This window comes from Solanum pennellii, chromosome 10 (genome assembly GCF_001406875.1).
Source record: "Solanum pennellii chromosome 10, SPENNV200".
NCBI lineage: Eukaryota > Viridiplantae > Streptophyta > Magnoliopsida > Solanales > Solanaceae > Solanum > Solanum pennellii.
This window is the reverse complement of record NC_028646.1, coordinates 57,957,025-57,965,792: the sequence shown is the minus strand read 5'-3', so window position 1 is coordinate 57,965,792 and position 8,768 is coordinate 57,957,025. Positions and strand designations below refer to the sequence as shown.

The window sequence follows — 8,768 nt, the reverse complement described above, 5'->3', positions numbered from 1 at the left end:
CTGGTCCCTCCTTGGACATGTGCACCTCAGCTTAAGCCAAAAGCATAAGTTGAGGGTGGCTAATACAGTAAACAACCCTTTTTATGGCTCTGACCCAATTTTGGGTATTGTGTACTTTGACTCATGGCAAAGCCATGAGTTGAGGGTGGCTATTATGAGGAATGCTCTGGAAAGTGGGGTTGAAAGAACAAAGAGAGAAAGAACAAAAGTAAAGTGACTCAAGAATTAGTTGAAAGAAAAGTAAAGAAAAAAAATATACAAGAAATACAAGCAAGAAAAGAAGAGAGTCACTTACACAAATGGAAAAAAAAAAGGGAAAACAGCAAGGTGAAAGAATATGAGAAACTGGGCAAAATAAAATGATAGAAAATGGTATGTTTAGACGATATGTCAAGGAGGATAAAAGTCACTAAAGTACCTAAATATATCCTACTTGACCCTGAGCCTGTGTTACAAGCTAAGAAAGTCCTATCGTGATCCTAAGAGTTGTATAGCGAACTTAAAGCAGTGAAAATAAGGGCAAGTTTATGGCAATATGTATGAATGAGTGTGAATTTGTTCTGAGAGTGAGTGTTGAAAAGTAATCCTTATACTCAAACTGAAATCATTGTGTGAAAAATGAGGATTTTGTTTTGAAGTGAGGACATTTGTTGCAGTACCGCAAATATTAGCACCTCGGTGAGAAATTGAAGAGGATAGGTGTTAGTGCATGGTGAGTCTGTGTCATGGTCTGATTCCACATAATTCAAGGCTAATAGTGATAGCATGCATAAATATGATGAGATTGATCGGGATTGATAGCCAAATGATTGCGAAAGATAAAACATGGATACTATTGTACAAAGATTTTGTATTGAGTCATAGTGTGTCGCTTGAGGACAAACAACAAATTTAAGTTGAGGGTGTTGATATACCGTGGTTTCACGATATTATTAATACTTTTTCCTTAAGTTTAGTGTGTCCAAAAGCCTTTTTGTGCTAATTTTTATGTAAGTTTCTCTTTATTTGCAGGAAATCTGTCTAAAAGAGGAATGCGGAGGTTTTTTAGCAAGAAATACAGAAAAGTACCACCTACGGAGCTTGTGACGGTTTATCGTGCCCGTGACGGTCCGTAGGTGGCATCGTAGTGCAGCTGCTGAAGAAAGATGGGGACGTCTGACTAAGTGTGGGGTTACGGAGTGCGTGACGGACCGTTGTATCCATAACGGTCCGTCCTGCTGGTTCGTCATAAAGTTCAGAGAAGTAGTCCCAGTACCCAAATTCCAAGAGTTTAAGTGTTTTGGAATGGAGACCATCGACGGACCGTTGTGCCTGTGACGATCCATCATATCTGCCGTCGAGGATAATGAAGAGAGCAGCAGAAGAAATTGAACAAGTATGGGACGACGGAGTCCATGACGGTCCGTCGTGACCGCGACGATCCGTCGCGAGGTCCGTCGACCCAGCCGCGTTTTGACAGATTTCCAGCAAATAGAGTCCTTATGTAATTAGGTTTTTATTTTTTTATAAATAGTTCGAAAAACCTCGTTTTGGAGGTTAGACTCTTGATTTTTTTTTAGACCTTTTGTGAGATTCTTGATTATTTTGAGATTCTTGTAATTGATTGTTGGTGATTTTTGTCGATTAATCAAGCGAACTTTCGGATTTTACTCTTTTACATTGAAGTAAGTACATGAATTCTTATACCATATATTTGAATATTGTGATTATGACTATGGGTAACTAAACTCCATAACTAGGGTTGTGGGAACCATAGGCAAATAATGAGGTAAAACCTAACTAAAATAACAATTCTAGAATAGTGTCTTGCATGTATTAATAATTCTTTCGCTTAGAAGTCTTTTTAACGGATGGCCAACGTTAGAACTCGCCTTAATGCTACTTGCCGGACCAAGGAGGTAGATAATAGGAAAAGAATTATTAACATAGATTTAGTGTATACTATCTAATAGTCTAGTATTGATTGGTACGAGGTAGTAACTTAGTCAAATATCGAATACGATGCTTAATATGAGGTAAAGATAAGGGTTAGGAAAGCAACACACGTAGCCGGACCAAGGTGCGGAGTGAGATTTTCTAGATGTCGGACCAAGGATTTAGAAATACATAACTTATCACTTTGCATGCAAGATACTAGGAAAGAATTGTTATAGTTAGAATTATCAAGTTATGAACCTGTGGGGAACATGTAAATCCTAGTTACTTTGATTAATTGATTAAACTCCAACATTCGAAGCTGTTAGTTGTCTCCTTTAATTTCGCTAGTTATTTTCATTTATTTAGAAATAGAAAACCCCCCTTTTATCATTTTTGTTTTCCAAGGAAGTAATTGACTGAATAATAGTAATAATAGATTGAAGTTAAGTCTAAACTATCTTCCTCGTGGGAACGATCTCAACCTCATTAGTTGGGTTATTTACTTGAAACGACTGCTTTACTTCTTATTTGAGAAGTAAGTTTGAGCGTATCAGACAAGTACCTTGAACAAAAATCAAGTCATATTTGACTTTTGTTACTAAAATTTCAACAAAATTACCTTTTATGGTCAATCTTGTTTGATAATCAAAATAGTATTTCTTTTTCCTTCTAATATATCGTGGAATTAATAATTTTTACTCATTAGCATCTAAGATAGAAAGAGAAATTAATAAATGTTCATCCTAAAATGTAGGTCAAGATTATATTTGACTGAAATGTATCTAGTCAATATATTTATTTCTCTTAATTAATTTGCCTTTTTATGCTTTGAAGGATGAAAAAATAGTCAAAGATTTTATGAACGAATATGAATTATTTTTATTAAAATAAAGTATGTACTATATTTGTTTAATTTTATATGATACAATATTTCTTTTGTAGTTATTAAGTAATTCAAATAGTGATCTCATTCCTCGTGGAATCAATAGTTTTTCTTAATTTTCCTCAAAGATAGAAATAGAAAAAATAATAGATATTTGTCCTTAAATATAATTCTTAATAAAAATTTCGAAGAATTGTACTATCTAGTTTACATATTTATTTTTATTAATTAATAAACCAATTTTTTGAAAAAATGTTTTGAAGGATCAAACAAATCAAAACACTCATACACCGAATATGAATTGTTTATAGTAAAATATATTATACTAGATAGGCACGGGCCAACATTTTATATTTTCAAGCAGTTAGCTGAATCTTTCTATAATAAAGGGACTGAAGAGGCTACAGAACTATAGTAATATGTACAACATTAAAAGTTATAACATAAACAAAGAAAAGAAATCAAATATATCTTGTAATTTTATTACAATCAATCCTATTTACATACATCAAGAACTAACTTCTGCTTAAAATGTCAAAATACTTGACGAAAACTTTGAAGATGAGTTTGATTTTCCTCCTGCAATAACTAACATGCAATGATAAATTACAAAGTTTCGAAGTGGATAATTAGAAACAATATCATGACAAAGTAAAAGATATCAATTTGTAACATAACTTGTACTGAAAAATTATTGACACATGAAAAATTTTAAAATATTTTTTTCCCTCAAAACAATACTTAGTCTTCGTCCTCAAATATATTTTAATGACCCAAAAACAAAAGTCAAATCTGTCCTAAAAAAACAAAAGAAAATTTTCTTAAATGCCCGAGTTGTATTCATTATAAAGTTCTAAGTATCCAGATATATCCTAATTCCTATGGCTGATTTCAAAGTATCTAATAAGTTACAAGATTAGGCTTCAGTCTCTTCGTATGTTTTGCACTGGAATGAAGCATCTACTTGCTCCGGTTTTTGAAAACTTCATAAAGGAAATGCCTAATCATAAACTAATAGATTAATATATACCCTACACCTTTTTCTTTTGAGAAGTTATATGTTAATCTAGCTCATTGACAATTGAAGTAGCATGCCAATTAAAGTAATCATAAAAGTTACTTTTTGATGAAGAAATTAAAAAGTTTCTTATAGTTTACCAAAGAATTGAATAATTGATTACCTTGGTTAATATGAGTATAAAGTTCATTCTTATCTCACTTTCAAGCAGGTCAAGCATTCAAATTCAAATGGCAACATAGTGGTATTGTCTCTCCCGTAAGGTCAAAGGGAGGAGGACGCTGCAATAAATCAAATTTAGTATATTTGTATCATGTCTAAACGCTAATACAAATATCAAAAATGTTATACAGAGTATAAACACTATGGATAAAAAGGTGATTTGCTTGATTTTTTTTTATTCTTTTTTCTCAATTTCATCTCATTCTTGTAACTACAACTAATGAAGGTAGGACAGTCAGCTTGCATAATCTGCATACATGATCCTTACACAATATTTCACTGAAAAATTATAAAGAAAATAAAACATACGGCATAGCAAATGATATGAGTACTCCTCCACTATCAACAACTCTTAATTGAGGAAGAGATTAGTGAGACTGAGGAAATGATAGGTATGGTGTTGATGGGTAGGCAGCTATGGTGAATTCCAGATTTTTAATTTTTTTTTTACTTAAAAAATGCCTTTTCTTTTAATATATAGTACATTTTTTAATACTCTCTCTATTTTTATTATTTTTAAAAATAGGATTTCCTTTTACTTTTTAATTCCTTTCAAAAAGAATCTCGTTCTTTTTATTAGCGATAATTTTTATTTTTAGCCTTCCACTTCTGTTGAAAGAGCAGTTTTAAGAAGAGCAGGGACACAATTTTGTATTCTTCCTTTCCTATTTATATGTAAAATCAATCACTACCTCCCAACGCAGTCACAAATTTGCAATTTCAATTTCTAACTTTCACAAAGCAAACTAAAGGCACAAAAACAAACTTGAAATGAGAGATATCTTCTTGTTAAAAGAATCAACTTCACCAAAATAAAAATTGGACACATCCTAATAGCCTTTGTGTATTAAGGACAAAGTATTGAAAGCTCTAATAAAGAGGTAATCCCATATCATGTTTAAACTTTTTTGCATATGTGTACATAGTTTGAACACAAAGTGAAGAGATGGTAGCAATGAGAAAGCACATCTACGGACAAGATCGAATGTCAAAAGCATATGCGTAGCTAAGTAAGATGCGTACCTCTGGGACTTCATCATGGGGGCGGTGAGACTAATATGATTATATGGAGCTTTAGGGAACTAACGTTTCACTTGTAAATCCCAAATAGGTGTCACCCATAGATCTTCTTTTCCGTAAATGAGACACAGACCAGTACACTGTTCATTCGACACCTAAATATAGAAAGGTGAAAGATTTCAGCTTTGCTACCTACAATAAGAAAACATATGCATCCGAAATGCTATGGCTATGTAATACCACTTGCTTTACCTACCCAGTCAGTACCTCTTTGAAATATAGCTGTCTCCGAGGAGCGAACATTATTGAGGCAATGGATAGACCCTGCAGAAGCGATAACAACATGAGAGGTAAGCACATAACTTGATGTACTTACTTTATTACCAAAAAACATAATAAAAGAACTTGAAAATTCCTTCCGTTTTAAAAATGCGCCCCAGCAGTCATTTTAAATCATTATTTCATAACTACAATTTTCTGACCAATAATCAATTTGTGTAAACTACAATAGTAAAGTTCCAAAATCATATTTTATGTTACTATAAAAAATATAACAATTCTATCTTAAAGCACACCTCCTGGGTTGTAAGCCCAAAGAGTAGTTCCCTATAATGATTTGCCGAGTCACGATTAATGAAATTACTCTTCATAGTAATACTTCATACTTCACTTCTACATATATTATACACCACATAGTAAAATATTTCTTCGACTAAATAAGTTTGATTTATATTAGTGTTTCTTTTCCTTCAAGGTCACAGTTCATCATATGTAAAGACACATAATCACAGTTCAAAACGCCACACAGTTATCGAGAACATATAAAGATATCAAAATATACATTACTCTCTTTTTAAAATAAGACATAAGGAGTGCGAACACCATTATATTCATTGTACAAAAAGCAGTAAAAAAGTTATACTAAAGAGGGTATGAACACTGCTCTATTAGTTGTACAAAAAGGAATGAAGATTGTACTCTCAAAATTATCCCCAAGTTACTCGGAAGGAAGCATGAAGTTATTCCATCTATTCAACTCTTAGTTATAAACAAAAAATAGTTCTGCTTCTATGAATCCTTTTTTTTTCACTTTATAAATTATTATAAACAAAGATACACATTTACACCAAAAAGTCGAGATCGTAAAAGGAAAGGTAAACATTGAGCGCACTATAAATAGACATTAATATTGATCCAAGTTAAATGTAGTATTTTGGATAATACTTGCCAAGAAAGTATTGTCTCTCACAAAATTCAATGAGGTAACTCCAAAAAACTACTATGGATCAAAAGTTTCTTCAAAGCTTTTCTTGCAATATAAATGTACAATAAATGACTGGTCATTATTAATAGCATTAGGACTACAGTTGGCAATTCTTAAGTTGAGGATCTCAACATATATGTATTAAGTTACAGTGCATAGTATTTACTTTATCAAGGTTATTCAGTAGAAGAAACAGAAAGTATCTTTTTGAATTTTCTTTTAATCATGATGATGTACCTATCAAATGGTTGTTCAATATATCAAAATGTTTTGGAAATTTCAAAAGAAAAAAAAAACATTGTCAGTAGTATGAGACTAAGTTGCTCGAACTTTGAAAAAGTGTTGTCGCATTGGCGTGGGATCCTTCAAAAATATACTATTTTTGGAGGATCCGGCACGCACACGTCAACATTTTTAAAGAGTCCGAACAACATAGGTATAAGAAATATCAATAAACACTTTGCATTTTCTGTCTATGGTAATGTTGTCTGATCTCAATATGCTTTCCTTTTGTTTTCTTCTTTCTCTCTATTATCAAGAGGAAAGTCTTATAGTTAACTTTACTCTGTAAAAGAAACCATCAGAAGTTACATTCAACAATTGTAGAAGCTACACACAACAATTCTCCTAAAATTAGTTTTTTTGCTCGAAAGAAATACAGGATAAAGGTATAAAACTATAAATAGTGAAATTAGCAGATCTTTCATTATGTTAGATCACGATGTTCAAGCATTAAATTTAGATATGCTTAAAAATGACATTCTATCTTAAATGGAGATCTATCTAAGCTCTAATACACACGACTAAAATTTAGAGTATGTCATGTCGAAGGAAAGACTGACAGTTGGTAAGTTTATGAAACTACACGACCATACTAAACCTCTTTTGGGCTTGTTTTGACCAGATATCCAACAGCCAGTAGTAGATATTGTTATTGAATAGATAAGAGATGCAGTAGCACCCAATGAACAGATTATGACAAGGAAGAGCTCATATTATGTTAATATTAGCACTCCAACAATATGAATTAAAGGGTTCAGTAACTCTAAATCCCCCAATTGTTATATTTGGACGATAGTTTTATCATGATATATAAATATTTAAGTCGATATCTTTTGGTTATACTCTGTCAAGCACAATATTTGTATTAGCTAGTACTCTACTCTTTAGATGTTTACTTGGAAAATGTTCTCCTCTGTCCCAATTTGGTTATTTTGTTTATGATAATACCAAGCAAAGCAAAAGTATAAAAGAATACATTCATGCGAGCTATTTGGACCAAAGGATATTAAACCCCATACCAGTACACACATCCAAAATATATGCTCTAGCGGTATAACTAATGCTTAGAAACACTTTGCTCAAACAAATGTATATGCATGTCCAGAAGAAGAATTAACAAGGCGCAAGCGAGATAAATTGTGCAGAAACTTCAAGTATAGCCTTAAGAAAATCAGGCATCTTATATAAGACTCAAAATTCAATGGTAAAATGATCTCAGAACTGACTGTTGAGACCTCTTAGAGAAGTGTCAATGAGAAATGCCCCCAAATTTTAGCAGCATCGTAGTTGCGGAGAAAAACAGGGGAGGGAAATCGCCAGAAATGACTATCGGCTTCCATATAGTACTAATTTTGCTTACACATCCTTCTTGTATTCTAATTCCTAATACAATGTACAGTTAAAATAGTAAATGAGTAGACATATATGCAAAATCAGTTGAGTGGTCAAAGCTCAGCAGCTGCTGAGCTTTACTTCATTCTTTTTCTTTCTTGTTGCACCCATTTCATAGAAATAGGATTCCTGTTAACTCTTTCCAATTCCCAAACCAAAAAACACGTCAAAAAAGTAAAAGACAATTTTGACTTTACTAAATTAGAAATTAATATCTCATCACAAAAAATCATTAAACCCAAAAACTGAAAGGAACGCCTACAAATTTACCTTTGGAATGTAAAAAACACCTCCAAATTCCTAGTCAAATGTGAAATTTCATCACCAACTCAGGAGTAAAATCACTTACCTCTAATTTTCCATCAATTTGCTCTCCCTCTACGAAAATGTAACACCTCCATTGTAGGTCTCTTTTTCTCCTTCTCCCAAGAGCGAAAATGGGGAGAATGATGGAAAATATGAAAACTGATCAAAGAACTGAAGCAAAATAATTGAAAATAGGAGGAAGCAGGACACGTGTATTACACATGTTTATTTATCATTAAATAGGGCTCATTAGTGTAGTACAATATTCGGTGATATTGGTACAACTCTATAGAGTTGTGTTGTACTTTTTATTGGCTTATATATAATATATATATATATATAATATATTACCTTTATTTCATCTTATATAATACAATTCAATATTGGAAGTTAAATAATTTTTATTAAAAGTTCTTATCTACTTGCATGCTTTTAATTATAAATTTCTGAATTAAGTTAATAAA

At 32.2% G+C, this 8,768-nt stretch overlaps 1 long non-coding RNA gene across 2 annotated transcripts; it reads right to left on the bottom strand.

Moving 5' to 3' along the window:
* Positions 1-3,123: 3,123 nt before the first annotated feature.
* On the bottom strand, positions 3,124-8,504 carry LOC107032547. 2 transcript variants are annotated; one of them, XR_001458379.2, is made up of 5 exons: positions 8,348-8,504; positions 5,317-5,384; positions 5,064-5,215; positions 3,982-4,099; positions 3,124-3,388 (listed from the first exon to the last, which is right to left on the bottom strand). It is a non-coding gene; the product is annotated as an uncharacterized LOC107032547 (long non-coding RNA). The 2 variants fall into 2 exon arrangements; XR_001458378.2 differs by having other exon boundaries at positions 3,124-3,379.
* Between the last annotated feature and the right edge of the window lie 264 nt (positions 8,505-8,768).